This window comes from Equus przewalskii, chromosome 7, assembly GCF_037783145.1.
Source record: "Equus przewalskii isolate Varuska chromosome 7, EquPr2, whole genome shotgun sequence".
Classification (NCBI taxonomy): Eukaryota; Metazoa; Chordata; class Mammalia; order Perissodactyla; family Equidae; genus Equus; species Equus przewalskii.
The window spans coordinates 2,996,967-3,014,292 of NC_091837.1; the positions used below are offsets into that span (position 1 = coordinate 2,996,967).

Below are 17,326 nucleotides of genomic sequence, written 5' to 3' on the forward strand. Positions count from 1 at the left end.
GACAGGTGACGGGGAGGAGGGGATGACAAAGTATAAAAAAAAAGGAAACCACCTGAATTGAGTGTATGCCTGTAGGTGAGAGGCCACTGCCTGGTGCGGACTGAAAGGAATCAAAGAGGCCCAGTGCCTCTGTGTATCAATGGAATACACCCAAGGCCTGAAACTCCGCCCACAGAACCACCTGCTGAAGTGCATGGCCATCTGTCGGGGGTGGCATGTGATTTACTGGGTCAGCATGTGGACCTCTGGTGGACAAGCCCGAGAGGCTCGGACATAGCAGAAATAAGGTTTCATGCAGCACAGGGTTAAGCAAACTTTGCCAACTTTACAAAATGCTCTCACCCAATGAGGGACAGAGGGCAGAAGAGGGGAGGGTCCTCACCCACCTTCTTTCTACCCCATCCTTCCCACTGCCACTCCTAACTTCTCCAAACCTTTCCATGGGAGCTCCTTTCCTTGTCTTCCAAAATCCAGTCTACAGCATCCTGTTAATTCTTCTTGCCAAACATCTTCTGAATCTGTCCCTTCTGTTCTTCTTCCCAGTGACCCCCAAAACTCATGGTGTTAGCTGAGGCCTCATCATCGCTCACCCACCTGGATAAGCGCCAAGCCGACCTCTCTGCCTTCGTTTCTTTCGACCACAATCCATTCAGCGCTGCCATCTTCCCACGCTGCCCACAGCATGCCTCCATCCTGTTCCTCCCTTGCTCTAGAACATTTAGTGGGCTCTACATGTGTACCAGATGAAGCCTCACCTTTGGTGTGTCATTCAGGGCCACAGCTTTGCTCTCCAGCCTGCCCCCGCCCACCCACTCCCCTTGCCCGCCTGCCCTGACTGAGCCAAACTGAGCAGCTACCATCCCCTTAACCCATTCCCTGCCTTTCCCTTTCAGAGAGGCCTCTGCCTGGAATGCTGTTCCTCCGAATCTCCCCTACTTGAAACATTTCTCATGCTTCAGAGACCACCCGAAGAGCCATGTCCTCTGCTGAAAGCTTCTTCCCCCTCTTCTGAGTTCCTGTGGCTCTCAGTGCCTGTCCTCTGCACCAGAAGTTTGTCACCTACTTCTGGTAACACCGCCTCTTCTGCTAAGGTTTGACTTAGCTCCTGGGTAGCATGCAGGTTTTCACGAGTGTGTGCTCTATCTCCCTACCCAGACCCTAAGTTCTAATCTCAACCATAGATTCCCAGAGAGTGGAGTGGGAACGGTATCTCCTCCATCCCAGGGCTAAGCGTAGTGAGCACTTGCTAAGGCGTGCTGACCAGACGTGGTGAGAAAGAGTGTGGCCGTGAAGTCAAGAGGCCTGGGTGTTAGTTCTCTGCTGTCATGAATGGGTCCTGTGACTTGGGTATGGCGGCCAAGTTTCCTTCCCTGCAAACGATGAAGCAGATGGACGAACACGAATGTGCTTTCTAGCTCTCGCATCCTCTGAGTCTCTACGACTAGGCTGTGCTAGGAAGGGAGACTATGGACCAGCCCTTGGAGGGAGAGAGAGGGGGATGGGGAGCTAATAGCTCTGGAGGAAGGACACGCTGGCTAATGGGATAATTGGATAATCCTCAGAGCTAGGGGCTGCCAGACTGCGGCCAGCTGTTAGAAGCAGACACAAATAGCACAAGCAAAACAAGGGCGCTAGTGCAGGAAGCAGCTTGCTGAGAGATATGGGGGAGGGGTGGTGGTGCGAGAGGGTGGAGGAGGGGACCAAAGGGAAACTGGAGCCCCCATTCTGTGGGGATGTTGAGCACAGCCCTTTAGGGACCTTGCACCCCGACCCTGCAACAAAGATTCCATGTAGGGGCCTTGGGCCCATTTCTGCATTAGGGAACATTCTTAGAGACCATTGACTTATTCTGGCCTCGAGGGTGTCCCTCCACCGAGATGGCCCTTAGGGACCACGATGCCCTCATCCCTGCCCTTGATGGTTATCTGCAGATGGGCCATCTGTTTGACATGCCTGTGAAAACTGCTGGACTCCTGTAAAATAATAATTTTGGATGCAGGTCTCAGGGTTCCCTACGTTTCAGTCTAATAGGTGGATCTGTCAGTGGGGTTGGGCATACAACAGAAGACATTTGGGAGGGAGCTCTGGTCTAGGAGTTGGAAGCCTGGCCTCTGGTCCCATCTCTGATGGGTCACATAATTCATGATTTGATCTCTCTGGACCTCAGTTAGCCGATCCAGAAAATGCGGGGCAATAAGCAACACTCTCTCTCCAGGGCTGTGGTGGAGGTAAAATGAGATCACGAATGGGAAAGTAATTTGAAATTTACAAGTGCTCTGCAAAGCACTTTGTCTCAACTCCGTTTCTAACTCTGTATGATTTTAGAAAGGCTGTTTCCTTTTTCTGAATTCCAGTTTTTTCCACTGTAAGGTGGTGAGGTCAAACCAGATACTCTTTAAATTCCCCTCTAATTCTAATGACTCTAATCCTTATAAAAATAGTATATTTATATTTGCATACAACCATAAGGAAAGTGTGAGAAAGAGAAATTGGAGGCCAATGTTATTCATGAATATAGATATAAAATAGTGTTAGCAAACCATATCCAGCAATGTATAAAAACTAATATAAACTATGACCCATTGGGGTTCATCCCAGGAATGCAAGGATGGTTTAACGTTAGCTAATCAGTGTTATTCATATTAATAAATTAAAGGACATTATAGGAGTATCTCATTAGATGCAGAAAATGAATTTGATTAAAAAATTCAACACCAATTCATAGTAAAAACTCTTAGCAAACTAGAAATATAAAGGTATTTTCTTAATCCAATAAAGGATATTTTTCAAAAACCTACAGCAAACATCATACTCAATGGTGAAATATTAGAAGCCTTCTCCTTCTAATAAAGACCAACCCCCACTGTTCTATTCAATATCGTACTAAAGGTCCTAGAGATCACAGTAAGACATGAAAAAGAAAAGATACAAGACTGGGAAAGGAAATAAAGTGACATTATTTGCAGTTGAATTGTCTATATAGAAAAATCCAAAAAATTTCTTTGGGAGTATTATTGGAATGAATGAGAGTTCCCCAAGGTTGTTGGATGTAAGATCAATTTAAAAAATCAATAGCATTCCTATGTGCCAGCAAGAATTATTATAAGAAGTAATTTAAAAATATATAGTTTACAATAGCAAAAGAAACTAGAAGGTACCTAGGAATAAATCTCACATATATGTACAAAAAAGAAGACTCAAATCAATGAAGAGATGTGCCATGTTCACGGATGGGAAGAGTCCATATTGTAGAACTGGCAGTCATCCCCAAATCAACTTAAAATCAAGTGTTATTCTCTTAAAATCCCCAATACGGTTTTTCGTTGAATTTGACAATCTGGATGCTAAAAATCATGTGAAAAGAAAAAGGGTCAGGGAGAGCCACAATAATTTTCTTCCTTTTGAAGGAGGTCGTGATTTGCACCCCCAATTTCCCTTTCTCACACTTTCCTTATAGTTGTATGCAAACGTAAATTTAGATAGATATCTAAAGTATAAAGCTAAAGTCACTACAGTAGTGTGAGGCAGGAAGAGCAAATAGAGAAAGTGAGTGGGATATAAAGGTTAGACGCAAATTTGTCTGTGTATGGGAACGTGTTATAGGGTAAAGGTCACACTTAGAAATCACTGAAAAAGGACAGAGTGTTATGAAATGAACAAAATAGAAGTGGAAAAAAAATTTAACACTTTTGAAAGCAAATACAGGAAAGTATCTTTATGATGTCTGGGCAGAGATGGATTTCTCAAAACACAAAAGCAAAAGCCATAAAAGAAAATGCTGCTGAAATGACTAACGCAAATTTTTTAAAACTTTTTCAACAAAGAACAACATAAAGAAAGGTGAAAGGAAAGCCAGACTGGAAGAAGGTATCAGCAAGGCATATAATCAACAATCAATAAAGGATTAATGTCCATAATATACAAGTCTTATGAAAATAAATAACCTATTAGATAAATGGGTGAGGTTATGATCAGACAATTTAGAAGAAGAAAGCTAATTGATTGATAAACATGTGCAAATAAGTTCAATCTCCCTGGTAATGAGGGAAATACAAATTAAAATATATTTCACAGCTATTCACAGTCAGCCAATTGGCAACAACTTAAAAGTGTCGGTGGGGACCAATAATGATTAGATTAGAGGATTGGGGCTTCAAGCTCGACCTTAAGGGAGGGGAAGGGGTCTGGAGATTGAATTCAGCATCACAGTCAGTGAGTCAATTGATTATGCCTACGTAATGAAAGCCCAAGAAAAACAAAACTCCGGACACCAAAGCTCGGGTGAGCTTTCCTGGCTAACAATACTCTGTGCTGGAAGGGTGATGCATCCTGACCCCATGGGGAGATGACACAGAGGCTTTGAGTCTGGGACCCTCCCAGACCTCGCTCCAGATCTCTTCTTTTGGCTGGTCCTGATTTGTGTTCTTTTAGTTATAATAAAACTGTAATTGTAAGTTAAAAAAAAAAGTGTTGGTGGGGATGTGGGGAGACAGAACTATGCAATACCTAGTACAGTTGAAGATGTGAATATCCTATGACCTGGCATTTTCCATTTCTAGGCATCAATCTTCAATAAAGACACATACAGTCATGCGTCACTGAACGACAGGGATACATTCTGAGAATGCATCATTAGGAGATTTTGTCATTGTGCGAACATCATAGAGTGCACTCACACCATCCTACATGGTATAGCCTACTACACACCCGGCTACATGGCACTAATCTTATGGGACCATCACTGTACGTGCAGTCCATCACTGATCGAAACGTTATGTGGGGCATGACTGTATATACCAACCGTGCACGTGGATGTTCATTGTGTCACTATAATACTAAAAAGTTGAAGTAACTCTCAGAGGTGGAATGGATGTATAAACTGTGGTTTGCTTCCTCAGCAGCTATCATACAGAAGGCAAAATCAATGACCTTGATATACCAACACTTATTCTGTACTCCAAGTTAAATTTCTCTAGTATTTCCAGACTAAGCCTTAAATTTCTTCTACCTTGTCTGTCAGTGCTCATGGCTGATACCTTCCCCTCACTTTTAGCCCAACGAATCTTAATGATAGAACTTAAATGCAGCTTCCTTTTAAAACATCCCAGGGTCCTTTTAATTCTGACATTATAGATGTGAAAACCAACACCCAAAAGGTTGAGGTGTGCTAAGTTCACGCGGCAGAGGAGTGACAGAGCTGGAACTGGAGCCCTGGCTTCTGACTCCTTGTGCCAGGCTGCAGATCGTCTCAGAGAATGCTGAGTACAGAATTCACCCACCTCCCAGCCTGGGGCACTCTGTCCCTCAGACATTCCTGGATAGCTCTGCTCTCAGCTGCTACAACCCCTTCTAGCTGGGGAAGTGTTTAGATCTGGCTTTGCCATGAAATCTCTGGGTGACCCAGTAAGCCAGACTCTCTGCACTTCAGTTTTCTCATCTGTTAGATGCCAAGAATCTCTGCCTGGCTATCGCATGAGCTCCTTAATAAAATCAAGTGAAATAAAGGATAAAAAACTATAAATATGTGAAATAAATGAGAAACGATTAACTTTTTATTATTCTTAGGATGCAGAAGTGCCTGCCCTCTTGCTAAAAGGATCATAGATGTCCAATTTGTAAAGAAATTTTTTTTTTTTAACGGTATGCTTTTTGGTGAGGAAGATTGGCCCTGAGCTAACATCTGTTGCTCATCTTCCTCTCTTTTTTTTTTCTCCCCAAAGCCCCAGTACATAGTTGCATATCCTAGTTGTAAGTCATTCTAGTCATTCTAGTTCTTCTGAACAGGATGCTGTCACAGCATGGCTTGATGAGCGGTGTGTAGGTCCTCGCCCAGGATCTGAACCAGTGAAACCCGGGCCGCCAAAGAAGAGCGGGCAAACTTAACCACTTGGCCACAGGGCCGGCCCCCGTAAAGAAATTTGATGTGGAGAGTTTTGTTATTGAAGATGAATGAAGCACAGTGGTGGAGTGGGGGCTGCTGGCGAACATCAGAAGCAGGACTCTGGAAGCTCTGCTCCCTTCTGCTGCCTCCTCCTGCTGGTAGCCTCTGTGCCACTGAGTTCTCTCGCGCCGAGGACTAGCAGGCAGTCTGCGGTCCCTGGAGGCAGGGCTCGCCAGCCCTGACAAAATATTGAAGTTCGTCAACTTGGTCTTCAAAATCTCTTCCGTGTCCCTTCTCCTAGTTTAGCTTTCACTACGTCTTTCCTGGGTTACTGAGGGGGGGTTCTATACAACCTCCTCCCCCTCTACCAACCACTGTTAGGTTTCCTGCTATTTGAGACCTACGAGGACCCCGAGGTTGGAAACTGTGCCTGGGCCCATCTTGGCAGAGACTCCGTACTCCACAAATGCTGAGCCGAGCCAAAGGGACTGCCTGCATGTCTTCCTCCTTAACCAGAGCTTTGAGCTGAGCTCAGCCCCCTGCTCACAAGGAAAATGTCTGCTGGGTCCCTTCCCACAGACTGTTGGGGAACATTGCCTTTGCCCTCCCCTCCCAGCCTCTGCACATTTTCAAACGGGCCCCTGGGGAGTGATGGTAAACCCAGGGATGGTCACATAAGACTGTGAAGGGAGGAACAACGGCGGCTGCAAGGGTGTAGTGTTTGCACAGGGGACTCTGCTCCCCGCCCTGACTCCTCTGCTGCAGCCCGGAGCTTTCCTACCGCGGTGCGCCCTGGTCTGGGCGGCCAGGTGGCCGACGGATAGGGCTCTCGCTGAGAAAGGCGTTGAAGTTGAGCAGGAGAACTATTTCCTGTTCTCTTGCTTCACAGTGCTGTTAAGAATGAAATATGAACTAATTAATGAAGAATTAAAGATTAAATGTGAGAATGAGTAAGAAAAGTGAGACAGGCGTGACATCTCTGGAGCCAGGCTGGTAGTCTGGGTGCTCCTGCCTGCGATCCTCGAGCCACTGCCAGCTTGGACGTGGGTAAGACTGCCCAAGGCCACCTCTGGTGGTCCTCCTCTCACCCGGACCAGCGACGTAAAGACTAAACATGGGAGGCCCTGCCCTCCTGAGTGACGTTGTATCCACACCAGGTTGTTTTCTCTGTCAAACAGATCAAAAGAAAGGAAGGCCAGCAAGACATAAGTTCTTTTCTTAGCCCCTAAATGGCTGACATTTCCGGAAATCAAAATTCTGAATGGGACGGGAGGGGACTCAGTCCACGCTGCCTGTCTGCAGGCACGGTCATCCTGACATGAGGACTCTGTTCCTCAGGGTGTACTTTCAGAGGTTTAGGGGAAGCCCTTGTCCAGGTCTCCAAACTTATTTGCTCATGCTTGGAAATCCATCATTAGGCTTTATTTCTTTGGCACTAGCCGAACGTGAGTTATGCGTTCGCTTCGGTACAATCGCACAAATCACACATGTAAAATCGTGTCAGTCACTGCAGTCCTTTCCTGAGGGCAGGCTCAGCTGGAGAGGCAAGAGTAGAACAGTGCAGGCGGCAGCCCCGGGGGCAGGAGGAGGGAAGATGGGAAGCATGGAGAAGAGGAAGGATGTAGAGGGAGGTAGAGCTGGTGAAGCCTTTCCACCTGGCCAGTTAGGTATGGCCTCCAAAGTACCAGAAAAACCGCAGGTAAAACAAGCCAGACGAAAACAAGGATCACACTCCATGATTCCATTCATATATAGCAAGTGCCAACTAATCTCTCGAGACAAAAAGAGATCAGTGGCTGCCTGGGCAGGGTTGGCAGAGGGAGGAGTAAAAAAGGGGCATGGGGAAATTTAGGGGGTGGTCAATGTCTTGATTATGATGATAGTTTCAGAAACATATGTATACGTCAAAACTTATCAAATCATACACTTTAAATACGTGCAGTTTATTTATTGTATGTCAGTTACACCTCACTAACACTTTTGGAAGAGAGTTTAAAAAAAATACTACGTGGGTACTGTGTGCTTGCCAAATAATGCATCTCACACGTCTTTGTTTTCTGAGATGACACGTCACCTCTCTGAGAATTGGGTTTTCTCTCTGTACATTGATAGGGACGAGCTAGATGATCCCGAGGTCCTAGCCAGATATCACAGTCTAGGTTGTAGGGGTCAAATATGTTAACTGATAGGAAACCGTTATGAAAACTTAAAGGATTTGACACAAACATAAGGTAGGAATTATTAAATAACCAGTGTATACAGAGATACTGGATAAAAATAGTAGATTAAATACGTGCATCTAACTTCACTATATCTAAAACTCCACTCAAAGGGATTTTTTTTCCAAAGGCAAAGTCTACAATGGGAGCTCTTGGAAAGAAAAAAATATGACATTAGATATGAAAAACTTAATGGAAGTATTGGAAGATAGATTGAGGAAATTTCCCAGAAAGTAGAAAGACAAAGATAGAGACTAGGAAAGAACAGATGAGAAATTCACCCCAATGGCTGAATCTCAGGGGTTTTAGAAACACACAAAGAATATAAAATATTCAAGAAAACACTCCAGAATCAAAGGGCATGAGATTCAGATTGAAAGGGCCACCAAGGGACCAACACAATAGGTATATCACTGTGAAACTTCTTAACACTGGGGACAAAGGAATCCTACAAGGTCACACACAAAGAAGGCTTTGGCCTTAACAGCAGCCCTGGAAGCTTGAAGACAATGGAGCCACGCTATCAAAGTTCTGAGACAAAGTGACTTCTTATCTAGAATTCCACACTTCATCAATCAAGGGTTGGACATTTTCAGACACGCAAGCTTTCAAAATATTTCCCTCTCATGAACTCTCGGGAAGCTCCTGGAGAATATATGTCATCAAAAACAGGGAAGAAAGCAAGAAATGAGAAGACACAGGAAAGAGGCAAGGGAATTCCCCGGATCATGGTAAAGGGAGGTTCCAGGGTGGCAGCTGTGCGGCGGTGCCCCCAGAGCAGGCGAGAAGGTGCCAACATACTGGGAGGAGATCTAGATAATTGATAGAGTTTATGGTTAATTAGGGATAAGATCTTAGAAACTTAAGTGTATGAGAAAACAAGATAATCAAAACAAAAAGATATGTTGGAAAGGAAAAGCAATCATAGTTGACCATACGGGTTAGCTGTGAGTGGCGTTTAAATTGTCACAATAACAAGCACACTAATTTTAGATCTGCCAAAAATTATACTATGACTCTGTTGGGAAGAGGGGGCATGGGAAGTGTGTATATGTGCTGAGGGACGAGTGGAGGAAAGGGAGCTGAATCCTCATCTCCCATGGTCAGAAGTCAACAGATAATGCCTGGATTGAAAAATCAGGAAGTAGGAATACAAACATGTTATTTATAGACAGGTAAAAGAATTGGTTGAACACGTTGAAAATGGTCCCTCTAGAGAAGGGGAAGTGGGGGGAGTGGGTGGAAGGAGGCTGAGGCCTGCTCTTTGTCTTGATAAACCTTGTAGAACTAGCTGACTTTTTTTTTTAAGATTTTATTCATTTTATTTATTTTTCCTTCTTCTCCCTAAAGTTGCTCAGTACAGTTGTATATTTTTAGTTGTGGGTCCTTCTAGTTGTGGCACGTGGCACGCCGCCTCAGCATGGCTTGATGAGTGGTGCTAGGTCCACGCCCAGGATTCCAACCAGTGAAACCCTGGGCTGCCAAAGCACAGCACGCAAACTTAACCACTCGGCTGCGGGGCCAGCCCCAAACTAGCTGACTTTTAAATTATGTGCCTGTGTGACTTTGATAAAATGTAAAATAATGATTAAAAAAATGTGTGGTAAAGGGGTGATGAAATTAACACTTATTGATGGCCTACGGTGCAGTTGCACATACAGGTGCTAACCTGCTGGGGCCGGGTTTTCTGAACTGCTGCGGGTCATGCAAAACACACGTATGAAGGCGCTTCCATTTGGGAAGTAACCACACCTGCGCTTACTGCCACCTCTGTAAGTTACTAAGCCTAAGTCTCAGCGTCTCACCTTGAGAAACCAGACTCAAGAAGTGGTGACATCCCACAACTAGAAGGACCAGCAACTAAGATATACAACTGTGTAAAGGCGGGGGGGAGTTGGGGAGATAAAGCAGAAAAAAAAAAGAAGTGGTGACAGTTTTGTGAGCAAATGTCTACAGAATACCCAGTGGGGAGGGCCTATGTCCATAGCTAGCTGCTTCAGGTCCTAATTTGGAGAAGAGCAAGGAGTAGAAATGTAGTGAGTGGAACAGAAAAACATGCGATCTGCTAGCAGCCGACTCTGGCCCTGGCAGCACGAAAAAAACGAGGAGGTCCTGCTTGGCAGAGCACAGCTGCTTATGGGTTGGCTCACACCCTGAGTGTAAGATTTTTATCCTTGTACTCTTGCATCTTAAATTTCAGTGGAAACTAGAGAGTTTCTGCTTCAAGATGTTGAAATGGAGACTCCATGAGGATGGTTTCTGAGCATGAGTCCTATCGTCAGCTACCATCAGCAGCAGCAGCACAGCACGGAGCCAGATCTCAGGCGTAAACACTCATGGAGAGGCCACAGTCTAATTAGCAAGCTGAGGCAAACCATGTTTCAGGAGAACTCACAATATAAGGTAGAGTGCGCAAGAAAAACACCCCGAATTAGGAATGAAAAGACCCAGCTTCCCAAATCCCCTTTCTGACACTTCTTGCTTTGTGACCCTGGGTAAGTCACTCACCCTCATGGCTCACTTTTCTCTTCTGTAACAGACTTGCTTTCACGGGGCCATTCCTGGCCTGCGAGAAAGCAAACTCCCCAAGGGCAGGGACCACGTCTGTCTTGTCCCTTGTGGATTGTATATTGCATTCTGTAAAGCTGCAGTGGTCCCCTGGTGTGCAAATTCACATGGTGAGGGGGAGGGAGAAGCTCTTGCAGGAGTTTTTTTCCTTCTTTCTCTCTTATTTTTCATTCTTTTGGGTTTTCTCTTCTGTTTTGTTGTTTTATGTTAGCAGGACACACCCAAACATCCAAGTTTGTATTAAAAAGAAATGAAAAAAGAAGTAGCTAGCACAGTGCCTGGCCCATAGCAGGTGTTCAATAACTGTTTGTTGAATGAATGAAATGGAAGATGAAGACAATCAGTTTACCAGACTCTTAAAGCTGGAAAATGACCCCAGTCAGTGTAATTAATCACAGATGAAGAAACAAAAGCCTAGCAAGGAGGAAGAACTGTGTTTGTGGTCCCCCCAGGTGAGCAGGAAAGGAGCTGAGATTCAAGTTCCATCCCTGTGGGAGCTCAACAGAGGGTGGGTCAGGACAGACTGGACTGGGACGCGGAGGGGCCACGTCTTTGAACATTTAGAGGCAAACGTCAGTGTAACAAAATGCTATTCTGAAATAACTGGTAAAGTTTGGCGGTGGAGCAAGGTACAGTAAAAAGAGCACACAGTATTGGGTTCGAGTCCCACCTCTGCCACTTACCTAGGTGATTCGGGACCATCTCATCTCTGAGTCTCTTTCTTTTTCTAAAAAGCAGGGATAATAATAGCATCTACTTCACAGATTTTTTTGTTTGCATGAAAGTCAGTTAGATGTGGAAGGTGAAGAAAATATTTCGCAAGCTATAAAATATCATAGATTGTTAATCTGGCCGGGATCCCTCCTGAGTAATCTCCGACTCACTAACAAATCAACGTGGATTATTGAGTTTTTTCAGCCAGCTTGTCGTCACTTTGAAAATCAAAAGGAAGGACCTTAAAGGGTGGGTAAGTTTTGATGGAGGAGGGCAGGAGGAAGAAGTGGGCAGTTAGAATCTAGGTGGGGGCGCCGCAGGGGCTGGTCCTGAATGGTCAAGAGCAGATAACGCCAAAGCAGAGCACAGAGAGGGCTGGCCCAGGAGCCAGAAACCAGACTTTGTGGCTGGGAGGGCCTGTGAACCCTCCTGGTTGGCTTCCTCATCTGTAGACGAGAGATAGCAACACCACCTCTGCTAACTTAGAGGCTACTGTGATGTCATGTGAGATGGTGGATGTGAGGAATTTTTAAGAATTATCAATCGCCATCTCTACAAATGGGAGATTATCATTCCTTTAGAAGAGCATGGCTGAGGGGACAAGAAGCACATGTATGATAAACCTTGCCCACTGTTATGGACTGAATTGTCCCCCCGCCCCCAAATTCTTATGATGGGGCCCTAACCCTCAATGTGACTGTATTTGGAGATAGGGCCTTTAAAGAGGTGACTAAGGTTAAATGAGGTCGTAAGGGTGGGGCCCTAATCCAACAGGACTGGTGTCCTTATGAGGAAGAGACCCCGGGGATGTGACACACAGAGAAAAGGCCATGGGAGGACACAGCAAAATGAGGGCCACCTGCAAGTCAAGGAGAGAGGCCTCAGGAGAAACCACACCTGCTGGCTCTTTGCTGTTGGCCTCCAGAACTGTGAGAAATACATTTCTGTTGTTTAAGGCCCCCAGTGTGTGGTCTTTTATCACGGCAGCTCAATCACACTGATATACCCACCTGACAGTTTTGCCTCCTTTGCTCCTTTCCCCGGCACAGATTCTCCCTCCATCCGGAAGGGTAATGCACCTGGATGGTTTGGGAGGCATTCTGGCCAGCCGGCAAAGGGAAGAGGCGGTGGCCAATGGTCAGGACCAGGTGTTAGAAGCGTGCCCGGTCTATTGTGGGCTACGCTCCTGAATTGCCGAGTGAGTGGAAACCAGTTTTGTCTGCTCTTGGATACCAAGTTGGTCTTTTATTTGCCTGTCTACCAAGATTCTGAGGCTCGATAGAAAGATAAGGTGTTTAAAGAGCTTTTAGCCCAAGGGAAGGATGTGGGCTCATGATTAAAGCTCAGCTTTCCTCTTTGTTAGGTGCTGGGTGATTTGAATAATGATACCTTAGAAATAGGGGACAACATCGAAATCTTGGTTGGGAGCTCCAAAAGTAACTATGTGGGCTTCTTTTGGGGTTGAATTCTGTCAAAATTAAAAAGACAACTCTGGCAACTCTGCACTACTCCTTACACATTAACTTCATAGGTTATTCATTCAACAAATTTTCTTGATCACCTACTATATGCCAACTTCTACTATAAGTAAGTCATAGAGATATAAGAAGAATAAAATAGACATAGTTCCTGTACTTAGAGAGCTTACAGTTGAGTGAGGGAATATAGGCAAGAGCCTGAGGATAAAAATAAAACCCTTTGGCTTGGCGTTTGAAAGTCCTGTTCAACCTGAGCCCAGTCAACCTCTCCAGTTTCCTTCTACACTCCGACTCAAATGCCCCGCCCCACCCAAATCATCCCAGTCAACTTTTCCGCCCTCTGTGCCTTCACTCTTATTCCTTACCTGGAAGGCTTTCTATACCTTATTTAAATCCCATCACTCCAGCAAGGTATGGTAGGTGGCCCCTAAGATGGTCCCCAGTGACCTCTGCCTCTTGGTACTCACACCCTTGTATGTGGGCAGAACCTAGTGACGTGCTTCTCATGAAAAGAATCAGCAGAAGTGATGGGATATCACTTCTGAGATTAGGTTACAAAAGGACTGTGGCTTCCATTTTAGTCACTCTCCTCTCTCTTGAATCTCTCACTCTCGGGGAAGCCAGCACCAAGTCTTGAAGCAGCCCTGTGGAGAGGTGTGTGTCATGAGGGACTGAGGCCTGACAAGGACCACTTCAGTGAGCTTATTAAATTGGAGTCCCCTCTTCTCCCCACTGGGCCTTTAGGTTGGGAGCTTGACTGCAACCTCATGAGAGACTTTGAGCCAGAGGCATCCAGCTAAACTGCACCCAGATTCTTGACCTATAGAAACGGTGGGATCTTAAATGTTTACTGTTTTAAGCCACTAAGTTTTGAGGTAATTTGTTATGCAGCAATAGACAATCAATACGCAAAATGGAGTGGTTTGTTACGCAGCAGTAGATAACTAATACACAAGACGTGGTTCAAGCTGCTCCCCGGAATTTTCTTTGACCTAGCCTCATCCAGAGTAACCTCTGCCTCCTTTGAACTTGATGTAGACCTGTTCTTCTCACTGGTCATTTGGCACTTTTGTAACATTAGTTACCTTCTATCCTCTGTGTTTCTGGTCCTTTCCAAGTAACCCAAGGTCAGTAGCTGCTTAAGTTTCTTGTGTGTCCCTGCTCAGAGCAAGTATTTGGCAAAGGAGAGAAAGACGTTCTGCGAGACTGAATTTTGTATCAGAAAGGGGCTTTTAGTTCATGTTTGGTGACTTACAAATGACTCGTAGGTGGAAAACTGAAGTAGTCAGAAGAGGGACTTAGCTTGGAAGAGCTAATGCTTGGTCTTCATCAAAGTGAGGCATCAGAGGCCAATACCACCAGCCAATCCTCCTTGTAAATTCTTTCTGGTGATTTCCTTCTTACTGTGTGAGGAGCTTAGACTTGTGTTGGCAGTTGTGAGAGGCAACACAGAGGGCGGCTCTAGGGCACTGAGGTCACCTCAGAGGAGGGAAGCCAATTGTTTTCTCAGGGCCCCTCTCTCATGTTTACTCTTTTCAGGGCCTCTGAGCAGGACTGGGCTGAAGCCCACTTCCCACACGTAGCACCATTTATTTTAAACACACACCACATATATACAAAAGGCCAAATGCAAAGGAAAAAGGCTGCTGAAGACCAGAGTCATTAAAAGTTCAGGCTAAGAATAGACAAGGAACTCTGAGAGCTGCTCGGCTATGTGACCTCATGCAGGGGCTTGGCAATCAGCCCGTCCAGCTTTGTTTTTTCTATGCCTTCGCAAAGAAAAAACATTAGTTTGGGGGTCAGGAGACCCGGATTCTAGGCCTGGCTCTGCCAGTACCTTCTCTTGTGGCCTTGGGTGAGTCCTTCCCCTCTCTGGGCCTCAGTTTCCCATTTGTAAAATGAAAGAATTGGACTAGACTCCAAGTCTTTCCAACTCCAATATCGAGAGAACACAAAGGAAAATAGAAAGAATGCTGGCTGGCCTGGGAACCAGAGACCTGACTCCTTGTCCCAGCTTTGTCACTAAGAAGCCCAACCTCTTTGGGCCTCTGCCTCCTCATCTATCAAACAAGGTGATATACTCCTTCATCCATTCCTTCAACAAACATTTCTTGAGCAGTCACTATGTACCAGGCTGGAGATATGATGGTGAGTCAAGACAGACGTGGTCTATGTTCTCATGGAATTTCCCGTCTTTTGAGGGTGGGAGGGAGGAGGAAAGAGGAACTGTAATCAATCACATAAATGATAGTGTCATTAATGCCCAGATAAGTGCGACAAAGGAAAGATCATACTTGATTCTCAGTGACTGAGGGCTACTTACCACCTCCATCAATTCCAGTGTTCTGTGATGTAGTAGGCATCTCTGCCGGAAGGCACAGAGAAACCCTTTGAAGAACTCACATCTCATACCATAGCTTTTGTCAGAACAGCACAGCTCAATTAACCCAATCGACCATCAGCCATCTATTGAGTACCTTCTACAGGGTATCAACCACCCAATTCCTGTCTTCCTGGAGATCACACTAGTGGACAGCATGGACTCACAAACTGACATAGCTATAAAATGTCTCATACCATTCTCTGATTGCTAATTATGTGTTTTAAATAATAATGTTTATGAGAGTTAAGAATCAAGTGGGAGGGGCTGGCCCTGTGGCCAAGTGGTTAAGTTCACGCACTCTGCTTCCTCGGCCCAGGGTTTTGCTGGTTTGGATCCTGGGTGTGGAGTTAGCACCACTCGTGATGCCATGCTGAGGTGGTGTCCCACACAGCAGAGCCAGAAGGACCTGCAACTGGAATATGCAACTATGTACTGGGGGGCTTTGGGGAGAAGAAATAAAAAAAGAGATTGGCAACAGATGTTAGTTCAGGGCCAATCTTAAAAAACAAAAATAATCAAGTGGGCATTTGGATGTGCTAGGGCAATCAGAGACATATGCTTAGAAGTAGAAATTGAGATAGGTCCTGAAGGTTTGCTGCAGTTTTAGACAAACAGAAACACTGCTATCAGGGAGCAATGGCCCCATTCCCTACTACCAGACAGCACAGCTACATAGGACATACAAGAAAGATCTACACTGAGAACTCCTAGATCCTCTTTTGGGGATACAAGGAGCGATACAAGCCCCGTTTTTTGTCAAGGAGCAAGAGACCTCTTCTGTGACTTATTCTGAACACTGTCCCTGGAGTGGGAGGCCTGCCACTGAGAAGCTTCTCGACATGGGGTGGCCCTTGCACTTCTGTGAATCTGTTATCTCATTTGTAAAACGAAAGGGTAGATGATACCCAACATCCCTCACAGCACCCAGAAAGATCGTTACAATTTGATTCTTTGTAAGAATTTTTATTATTTCATAATAAAACTGGTGGTTGCTGCCATGGAGTATGAGCTGTAAGATCTTAGACAAGTTATTAAATTTTCTAAACCTGATTTAGCTTTTTTCAAAATTAGTTTTCAGAATAAAAAAGTAATACATGCACATGATTTTAAAAAATCAAATACTACAAAAGACCATACTAGAATGGTTACAGAGTTTCTGTTTGAGGGATAAAAATGTCTTGGAAATAGATAGTGGTGATGGTTGCACGACATTGTGAGTATAATTGATGCTGCTGAATTGTATACTTAAAAAGTCGAATTTTATGTTATATATATTTTACCACAATTTAAAAAAGTTAATATAGCAAAACTCACTGAACTGTACACTTTAAACGGGTGCATTTTATGGCATGTGAATTGTAGCTCAATAAAACTGCTAAGAAAGAAAAAAGAGTATACTATAAGAATATATTCTCCATCCCAACCCAGAACCTTTGGTGCCCTCCCCAGAGGCAACTACTTTCTTGTCTCTTCCTCTGGAAACAGTCCAGGCATAAACAACTCTGTGTGTGTGTGTTGTGTGTGTGTGTGTGTGTGTGTGTGTATATATATATATATTTTTTTTTTTTTTGCTGAGGAAGATTTGCCCTAAGCTAACATCTGTGCCACTCTTCCTCTATTTTTCAGTATGTGGGCCACCAGCACAGCATGGCTGCTAACAGAGTGGTGTAGATCTACACCCGGGAACTGAACCCAGGCTGCCGAGGTGGAGCGCACTGAACTTAACCACTAGGCCACCGGGGCTGGCCCATAAACAAGTATATTTTAATCATATATCTTTTTTTAAAATATAATTGGAAGAAGTGACATTCTGTTCTGGACTCTGCTTTATTTCCCTTACTAATATATCTCATGTTGTTGCATATCAGCATATGTAGATCTATTTCATTCTTTTCTGCTCCTGCATAGATTTCTATTGTGGGGACCTATCACAATTTATTTAATGAGTTCCCTTATGGATGAACATTTTGATGGTTTCCAATATTTTTCTATAGCAAACAGTATTGCAGTAAACATCCTTGTACGTATGCTTTTAGGCACATGAATAAATACATCATCTATAGGATAAATTCCTAGTTCTGGT

The 17,326-nt window shown here is 44.7% G+C and overlaps 1 long non-coding RNA gene across 1 annotated transcript; it reads left to right on the plus strand.

Annotated features, from left to right (window-relative positions):
• Positions 1-8,673: 8,673 nt before the first annotated feature.
• Positions 8,674-17,111, plus strand: LOC139084644 (uncharacterized). The gene is made up of 3 exons (XR_011542172.1): positions 8,674-8,808; positions 10,301-10,503; positions 16,870-17,111. It is a non-coding gene; the product is annotated as an uncharacterized lncRNA (long non-coding RNA).
• The last annotated feature ends 215 nt before the right edge of the window (positions 17,112-17,326 follow it).